Source organism: Accipiter gentilis, chromosome 24, assembly GCF_929443795.1.
Source record: "Accipiter gentilis chromosome 24, bAccGen1.1, whole genome shotgun sequence".
Taxonomy (NCBI): Eukaryota; Metazoa; Chordata; class Aves; order Accipitriformes; family Accipitridae; genus Astur; species Astur gentilis.
In genome coordinates, this window is record NC_064903.1 from 25207444 (window position 1) to 25217554 (window position 10111).

At 42.8% G+C, this 10111-nt stretch overlaps 1 protein-coding gene across 9 annotated transcripts in view; it reads right to left on the bottom strand.

The window, feature by feature from the left end:
- Window positions 1–9884, bottom strand: part of ZC3H12B (zinc finger CCCH-type containing 12B) — a 74158-nt gene extending 64274 nt beyond the window's left edge. Inside the window, exons 1-5 of one of the 9 annotated variants that reach the window (XM_049827871.1) lie at window positions 9776–9884; window positions 9043–9189; window positions 8364–8563; window positions 6847–6921; window positions 6262–6396 (exon numbers count right to left, since the gene is read on the bottom strand). The gene's annotated coding sequence lies outside the window, so the exon portion shown is untranslated. Of the gene's footprint in view, window positions 1–1615; window positions 4611–6261; window positions 6397–6846; window positions 6922–8363; window positions 8564–9042; window positions 9396–9775 lie in introns of those variants that run through there. The other 8 variants (XR_007509467.1, XM_049827868.1, XM_049827867.1 and 5 more) reach the window with 8 other exon arrangements.
- Window positions 9885–10111: the final 227 nt, after the last annotated feature.

Sequence of the window (10111 nt, forward strand, 5' to 3'; positions counted from 1 at the left end):
CCCTGCTATAACGGCATCCAGTACCAGCGAGGCCATGGCGAGAAATTGAGGAAGCTACAGCATTTACCAGAAACATTGGCAACACATTGAGAAAATCATTCAGGGTGAGGATCGCAGAGCATGCAACTAGAATGAATACTCTGCACAAAGGCCTGAGCTGCCCAGCAACTCTTGGGGCACAGCACGTACTTACATGAAGCCTATTTTCAGAGCCTAAGTTCTCACGGTCTGACTGAACATAATCGCTGCTTGTGGAATACAGTACAGCAATATTGAGCTTTGGGCGCATGCATTGAAGACGAAGTTACAAGCGGTATGATATTCAGCCACATTCTTCTTGATTTACTGCCTATTTAAGTACACAAATTCTGGAATTCTCTTTAGTTTATTTTTCCAAAAATGCTGATGCGAGAATGAAATGCATATCAAAAGGATGCAGCACAACTGCTCTGGTCTATAAATTATTGGCATTCAATGCTGCAATAGTTACAGTGCTACAATCTTGCCTAGAATTCATGCGATAAAGTAGACTGCAATTCTGAAACTGGGTAAAGAGATCTGCTGGGTAAAGAAACTGGGTAAAAGGCTGCTTTGCAGTCAGGAGTTGAAATGCAGCATTCTTGCCAATAACCTGCTGCAGAGATCAGCAGCTATACAGTGGCTTCCACACCTGTGTGTTAACCCCAGTAGGCAGCTGAGCCCCATGCAGCCAGTCACTCGCCCCCCTCAACCCAGCAGGATGCAGGAAAGAATTGAAAGGGTGAAAGTGAGGAAACTTGTGGGTTGAGATAAAGACAGTCTAATAAGTGAAGGAAAGCAGTGTGTGCAAGCAAAGCAGAATAAGGAATTCCTTTACTACCTTCCATCAGCAGGGATGATGATATTTAGCCAATTCCAGGCAAGTGGAGCTTTGTCACACGTAACGGTTACTTGGCAAGACAAATGCTGTAACTCCACAGAATCAAATCACAGAATGGTTGATTTCAGAAGGGACCTCCAGGAGTCACCTGATTCAGCCCCCCCTGCTCAAGAGGGGCCTAGAGCCAGTTGCCCAGGACCATACCCAGACAACTTTTGTATATCTCAAAGGATGGAGATTTCACAAGATCCCTGGGCAACCTGTTCCAGTGCTCAGTCACCCTCACCAGCCCTTCCTCCTCATTTTCCTGAGCTTTTATTGCTGCACACAATGCCATATGGTATAAAATATCCCCCTGGCCAGTTTGGATCAGCTGTCCCAGCTTCTTGTGCAATCCCCAGCCTACTTGCTGTTGGAGGGCAGTGTAAGAAACGGAGGCAGCCTTGACACTTGTGAGCACTGTTCAGCAATAGCCAAAACATTGGTGTGTTGCCAACACTGTTTTGGTCACAGATCCATACAAGGTGCTATGAAGAAAATTAACTCCACCCCATCTAAAACCAATGCAATACTACACAAAGGAGTTAGATACCTAGTAAGTGCCATGCTCTGAGCATGGAAGTAGATTTGAACATAAAACCTTAAAGAAATGCCTGTGGTGTACCAGAGATCAACTTATTTTTTAGGTTTACCAGATATCATTTCTCCTTGGTGGATACACCATCTTTATTTGGTAGCTGAGAGACACTCTGCAAGGAAGCAAAGAAAGCAAGAAATTCAAAATGAAATCAAACAGATTTGAGGTGGTTTCATATGGTTTGACTGATGTGCCATCACATCAAAACCATCTTTAAAAATACACATCTCTGAATACATGCAGTTCTGCCAGGATGTGCATTCTTGAGAAACTAATGATAGATAATGCTTGTCAAACAGGAATGAAATTGTAATACAGAATTTTAACAGTTTCAAAAGGATTTATGACTCATACATAGTATAATAAACCAAAAAGGAAAATCAAAACACTTTGAAGAAAGTGTTAAAGCTTTCAACAGCATGTTACTATAGCTTATCTCTACCTTAACTTGGACTTTGACTGTAGGTCGTCATTTAGGAAGTTACTGAAATCCACATTCATTAATGACAATGTGTGTCTGGACACAGAGCTGACTGGCAGTCACCCTGGAGATCGAAGTGAAATCCCTGCTGATTAGTTATGTATTCCATTAGAACATCCAGATGACATACAGTACTGTGAAACAATGTTTTATACTACCGAGTACTGTTGTTCACCTTAGTGTACACCTAAAGTGATATTAAAGCAGGAAGGACCACAGGACTACCTACTTTCCATTCCTTGGCCCTAAATTGTTACCAGGCTGCTCACTATGCAACAGTGTGAGCAAATCACAGCAGCCTAAGAAAAATGCAGATGAAGCTTGTGCTGATAGATGCAAGAAAGCAAACCTCTTTCTGCCACTTTTCCTGTCAAAATGTTTTGTAATCTCTACACAATTCATTTTTCAGCTTTGTTGTTTTATGTCTAGTCTGTCATCACCTAAAACGATAATGCAGCAAATGAGGGGGGGTAATGAACTATAACGATTAGACATATTTAGACAGTACACAGTCTCATAAATGTATCCTCCAGCTTCACACTTCCCCTTCTATTCTTAACTTTATTTTGAAAGCTCAAGATTGCCCATCCTTTGAAAGTTATGCCACCTGTCTCCATATAAAGACATGCTCCTCTCAGATTCTCAGCTGCAATCACATTTCCATTTCTTGCAACATTCCTTTCTTACCTTTTACTTTGAAGACAAGGACTATTCCAGAACGATTTCTTAAAGCAGAGAGGATTACACAAAGAAAATAGTCAAATTATAACAAGCTTGCAGAACTGTGAATGCAAACTAAGATACACACACACCACACGAATAAATCACAACCTAAGGCATTACTTTTCAGGTTGCCCAGCTAAGCCATGATTTTAGATCTGGATGCATTACACATAGGCTTTTCTAGGCAAGTGATTTTTACCAGGATGGTCATAGTCCGTTAAGTTAGACTCTAATCTTCTACACATTCAAGACAGTTTTAAACATGGTGCTCATGGTCACACCATGGCCACTTGAGTTCTTCTCCAACTGCTAGCTTTGAGCTAACAAATGAAATTGGAGTCCAAAACTCTTAAGAAGCCACCTCTCATACATCCCTTGTCCACATCTGTTAAAAGTCACAACCAGAACCAACCCAAGACAACACAGTCCATGTTTAAGAAAACAAATAGCAGTTGTGCTGTAAGTAAAGGACCTAGCAAAACATAATGTCATCACCTCCTACTACTCTCACTAGGCACCTCTCTCATTCTGTATTATATCCCCAGCCTACCAGCATATCTTCTAACTCTGCTCTGCAACTTCTACAGAAAAGGAGACAAAAGTGAATAGTATGTTAGCCAAAACACAGTAAAGATGCAACTGAAATCAGTAATCAAGTTCAAGATGGTTAGGACACAGGAATGAGAGGGCAATGATGTGGCTTAAGAAATGATGAGGTAGTGCCAAGCTCATGGAGAAACATTATGCAAAACAGAGACATGGTCAACATGATTTCGGGGGGGTTTCAACTACAAAACATAGAAAAATAACTATGAAAATATCTGTAGATTTTCTAATACTGAAATCCTTAAAAGAGATTCACTAGGCAGCAACTGCCAGAATCTATAAACAACATACCTTATACATACACCCAAACTTCTGTTGTGAGATATAACCTCCCCTATATCCCTCACGTCCAAAAAAAACCCTTACCATGAATTTGTTTTCACCTTTGGACAGCATATCTGTGACAAAGTAGATTTTTTCCTAGTTGTTCTACAGCTTGATGTAATAGCTTTGGCTAGGAAAGGTGATAACACAATTTTAAAAAAAAAGAAGTAATTTACAAATCATGAGTATCTTTCTTGTTCAGGAATGACTTGCATTAGCACTGTACATCACTGCTGCTACATGAAATCTGAACACAAAAATATGCTGCATCAATATTTAGAAAAAGTTAACAAAATGTTAACTGTGAAGACATAATAAAGTGTCCCACTGATATCTATGTCATCAGATAACTTTCATTAGAAACGGCAAAACTTGTTTCTTAGTTGAGTGTTGAGCTTTCAAAATCATGACTCTTATTAGAAAAAAATAAAGTAAAATCACAAAATGTGGAAAATGTCATGAATATTTTCCCGAGTTATCCCAGAAATGTTACAAACCACAGTAGGCTATTTGTTTCTCCTCCAAAGGGTTACAACCACATAAAGAGATATTGAGTTTCTCTTTAGTCACTGCTTTATTCAGCTAGTTCTTACACTTAAAGCTTGTTAAAGTAAAACAAATTATCGGAGGGGGATGAGGAGACAAGTAAAAGGAGGGAAAGATAAGAGTAAGCAACTAAGTATTTCTGCAGTGACATCATAACATAAAATACGTAGACATAAAAAGTGGTTGTAACTCCTTAAAACACGTTGGGTCAAAGAGAACAGGTCACTATTACAGTAAGAGACAGACATGGAAGAAGCTGCAATGCATGTCTGAGATTGCATATCTTCTGCTGAATTTCAAAATATGCACCATTCTGGTAGTAAGGTGTAGAAGTACTTCACAGTAATGCAAAGACACATACCTGTTTGAACGTTATGATGTGAAATTTGGACTAGTTGGGAAGATAATCCTTATCCCCTGGCCTGACTCTGTGCCTAGGAAATTAAACAGCAAAGAAAATACCTCAGGGCAAACTCTGCTGTCTGCTTTAACAAGACCATTTAAAGCTAAGCTTTCCGTCTAAACTCTAGTACTCGTCACTAACAGAAACTATACCAACACTGACAGACATTCATCTAACCCGTTTTATAAATGTGTTTTTCCAGTAGAAAACACTCAGTGACTATCCAGGACACCTGCAGAAAAAATGATCTTTAAGTAAGAGAACACTGCTCTTCCATCACAGATGACTTGGCATCACCCTCCATCTCAGAAAGTACCTGAGAACTTCCTGCTGTACTGTGTAACAATGAAGAGAACAATTTATACTTTGCAATACACTACTTTGGGCGGTGGTAGTGTGGGGAGGTGGAAGCGATGAAGTTTGTGGGAGCTTTGTTGCCAAACCAACCAGCCCAGTTAATTGCAAAACAGGCAGCAAGAATTTGACATAAACCGTCTCTTCAGAAGAACAACACTTATCAAAACAGTCAGAATAGCAATTTCCAAGTCATATGCATACCAATAAATTCTACATCTTATTGACCCAAAATAACACGAAAATGCCACAGGAACACCAATCTCGTCCAAAACTGCCACAAACTGTAGTAATACAATTTGGGTCCAGTTTCTTTAACTCTACCAGTACAATTTCCCATAGAAAGAGGGAAGATTAGTTATTCAATGTCAGCCATTCATTTGCCCTCACTGCCTCATATCCTCAATGAAAACCTTCTAATGTGCATTTTTAGCATTTCTTCCCTCATGATTCTTTTCTCAAAAATCTTCAAAACATCAGCATGAAATATCAGCCAAAACTGTTGTAAGGGTTCTGGATATGAGACAAGAAACCACTTTTTTTCAGGGAGTGTACCATTCTTACAGTTCAGCACTTTCCAGTGACTGAAACAAGATCTGAACACAATGCCAGGACCAGACCCGTGGGCAAGGCATGCGCTAACAACATGCAGGAAACCTGGATGGATCGCCTGTATTATGTCATATTTCCACAATGAAAAGTTCTCCTTTAAATGCTCATACACACACGAAGGTGAAGATGCATACCAGATACGGGGCTCAGAGATGAGCGGCGAGAAGACTATCACTGTGTAACATTTCTCACTCAATAGTAGACAGTTTGCTCTGGTCACACATTCTGTGATTTTATGATTATTGCAGAAGCCCTATAGAGTTGGCCCCACACAGAACCAGGTCAGATACATCAGGATTTAGTAGTTCATTTGCAGTTTCTTGCAAACACACCTGTAATTTTTCCAAGACCAGCACAGGGGAATAACCACTGGGTAAGCAGCATTCATACTAGTAAGTAATGAGGGAGAGGCATACACACTGAATAACATTCTTAGGTTTAGATATTGCAAAGGCCTTATCTTGCATGCACCACATAAGAAAAACACCTTGGGGCACCTCTGTAGTGTTTTGGTCAGAGTGCAGGCCATTTCAGAAATGGATCATCAGGGAACACAATGCAATCTTGTTAACGCAATCCTCCATGAGGCATCGGAGAAGTCATTCAGAAATCCCTTCAAGGTGGAGATAAAGCCTACTGAATTCTGAATCCAAGGACACAAAACCTGTGTTGCCGAAAAAAAAAACCATAGATCACACAAAAAGAATGAGACCTACCTTGGCCTCTGCAACCTCAGATAACATCCTGCTGTCTACAGGAGTCATTAGAAAAGCTAAGCACTAGCACCCAAGAAAGCTTACTTCAGCCCTGTTTGCTGACAATGAGTCAGCCTGTGCTCATTATTCCTTCTCCTACAAGAAGAAAAAAAAAAAGAAAATAATCATGTTACCCGAGGACCAAAATTTGGACAGTGAGTTTCGCATACTACAAAGATGATCCAAGTAAAAAACATGTAACAAACCAGCAACTTCGAAGTCAAACACAAAAGAAGGTATTTGAAGGAGAGCCTGGTCAACACATTACGGCACAAGTCAGAACACATAAAAAATCATCTAATAAAGCCATAAGACTTTAACAGACCTTTTACCTCTATTGCAGAATCTATGTTACTCTGGAAACATCTTATTGTGAAAAAGTATATAAAGCACTTAATCTCTGCACTAACTTTAGATTTTTAATTCCCCAAAACCTCAGCATACCTGCTAGCACAGTATCACTGTGAGGCTTGACAGCTTGACAAAAGAAACACTATTTGGAGTTTGAATTGAGGACCCAGTCAGTGCAGCATATGACACACTCACCTTCTAAAGTCTTAATTCCTTTCTTCACACACTTCCTGGCAGTTTATAAGAAGAAACAGGAAAAGTCTTATAACACTGAAAGGAATTTTAGAATTCCCTGTCACCCACTTGGCTCTTCAAGATGAAGGCTAAAGTAATTTTTGACATTTGCCTTTCACTTGGCAGACACATTTTCAAGCTGTACTTTCAATCAACAGCAATGGCCACTGGAGGCTTGGCATGCACAGTTTTAGTGATAATGGAACTACATACTGACATGTAATCATTTAAAAGCCCCCAGACAACACAAAACATCTCACTCAACAGACTTTGGACAACAGAGATCTAATTTGCTGCATGCTAAGGTCTCCTTTCACCATAATCACTTCTGAATGAACTCATGGTCACAGCAGCAGAAGCATCTTTAGATTAGTACTTAAGAAACAAACTTGCAGCCTACAGTAGAGCAAAGCAGTCCAAACTTCAGTTTGGATAGTGTGTGCATCATAAGCACAATACTCCAATGAATAGTTGAACTTTTTTCCCCATTAGAAGTTGTGTGACTAGATTGATCTTCACCATTCTGCTGGAAAAGACCCACACTGCAAATGGAAGGCAAGTAAAACATTTTATCCCATTATCTGTCCAGTACCTCACAGCACCAACAATGATCAGCCTGGAAACCATCACACCTTCCTGCCCTCCAACTCCAAAATACCACAGTTACAGCTTCTCTACCACCCTTACAGATTTTGAATCCACTTTGTCCCACCAAAAACCTCACCCCTCACATTACCACAAAACTGACAGATCTCGAATTATCATGTCATAGTGGCAATCCTTCCTGTTATCTTCTACCAAACTCCAGACCAAGAGAGGCATCCTTCACTGTCCTAAGACACGCATCCAAACTTCACACACTGCATGCAACCCTGATTTCTCAAGCACAATCTCAAGCCATTATGTATCTTCAAACTTTGAACAAATATTCCAAACACTTGCAAACCATTGTGGTCCTCATAAAAGTTGTTCTACTCTCTATACCAACACTTTGCTTTGTTTCTAAGCATAAATTAATTTTACATTCTCTCTATTCAGCCAAACCTGTTCTTAGCAACCAGTATCATAGCCCTCTTCACTTCCAAGGGATCCATTTCTACTGCTGCTGCCTTTGGAGCACCTGCAACCCCCATGTCTGAAGGCTGAACTCTTTTCTGCTGGGAATTCTCTAGGCAAGGGACAGAAACTGGAACAAGCCTGGGACCTTCTTACAGCACCTTCCTGAACAGCCCTGATTTTCCTTCTGCTTCAGGGCCCCTTTGCTCCTCTGAGAAACACACTGTGGAATACCATTATGCCTGGCCCGATCTCCTACCATATGTCTAAAGGCTCCTACTCTACCTCTCCACTTTTAGTACTCTCAGTTTTTCATGGCTCTCTTTTTGACCAGCTCCTCTCTCCTTCCCATCTCAACTTGCACACATGAAGTCACCACTTCTACTTCTCTACTGCAAAGTCCATATCAGGCAACTCTGTACCCCTTTCTTTCAGTGAATTTCACATCTGGTGTCTCAGTCTGGGCACTGCTGCATAAATCAAAATTCTTTCTTCTCACAGTCTCCAGCCTCCCAGTTTTTGTTCATAACGCCATCAAATAAACAGGGCAAAAAAGGTTGTACTCAATTCCAGTAACTCACGTCAGGAACTTGACCAATGCACTTGCATCATCCTCACAAAGCTGCAGAAACAAAACACACCATTCTTTACTCCAGTTGTAATAAAGAAATCTTCAGAAGACAAAACAGGCTGATGATATTCTATTCTGGAGTCTTATTACAAATCACAGCAGAACAAGACGGAGGATAGCATTGTGCATCAGGAGAAAGCTAGCTGCCATTAACTACCTACACCAAAGTGGTTAAAACTCAAAATGCCAGACATCAACATCCGGACCTTCTTTTCTCACAGAAGACATCCATACATTACTGACATAACTCAAAATATTTTCATAAATAGGTAGTTTTGAGGCTTCTGCTCAGCTTCTGGCTTTCCACTCACCATAGAATCCCTGCCTATAAGGAAATCCCTGCCTACAAGGGAATCATGGCAGCAGTCTCTCCAGAGACAACAGCAAAAGTTTCCAAAAGCAAGCAGGTTACGTTGCAAAGCACACAATAGAAACAGCTATCGAGAACTATGTGCATGTTAAAAACCCACCTTTTCCAACTTGCATAGTTTTTCAGTGGACCAAAAATTATCTGTCTTCTCAGGTATTTTAGCACCTACCCCACCCTAAATATCAGAGGCAAGTTGGGGGGAGCCAGTATACAACTTAACTTCAGGGTCACTTGCAGATCCTTAAACCTAGAAAAAAATAAACCACAAAATTCAGAGTTCATGAAAAACCATGACTATTTACTGTGACACCGACCAAGTATTGGGCAAGAAGCGAGAACAGGTGCTCCAGGGTACCATAAGAGGAACGTAAGACAATATAAATCCAGGTCTGCGTTAAAAATTCCCTGGAAGCATTTGTTTTGAACCTTACTAGTAAAGTTTACCGGGTTACACAAGCAGAGCACTAACAAAGCGCCGCTCCGACAGAAACCCTTTACATCCATCGCAGGGCCCCGGCCAGCCTGACCAGGCCCCCCCAGTCCCACCTGTAAGACCCCCACCGCGCTCCCCCGGCGCCGCTCCCGCCCAAGGCCCCGGGCGGCCACCCCGTCGCCGGGAAAGACGAGGGCCGTGGGCTGGGCGAGGAGGAGGCGCCCGCTCCCGCGCTGCTCCGTGCTTTCCGAGGGCCCCGCGGCTGCCGCGCCACCGACCAGCCTGGAGGGAACCTGCCATCACCGCGGCACAGAGACAGCCGCCAGCCCCGCTTCGGGTCCCGCCGGGCCACCGAGACGCCATCGAGACCGCTCGTCTGCAGAACAGCGCCGGCGTGCACCTGAACCGGGCAGCGGCAGCCGCGGCCAGGGCGGTCCTGCGCGCACCGCGCTGCCGACGGCCCGGTTCGGGTTACGCTCGCAGCTCGCCAGCTCAAGGAGTAAGAAGAGTGCCGGAGCAGCCGCGCCGGGCCAGGCCGGCGCTGAGAAAAGTCCCCCCCGGCCGCGGCTGGGGCTCTCCGGTGAGGCCTCCAGCCCACGAACCCCAGGCGGCCGCCCTCCGAGAGGAAAGAACCGCCCACCGGATGTCGCAGGGCGGCGCCTCCGCCAATGACGCCACAGAGCGCGGACGGCTTCCGTACGCGAGTGAGCTGGCGCGAGCGCTGGCAGCGGCAGCC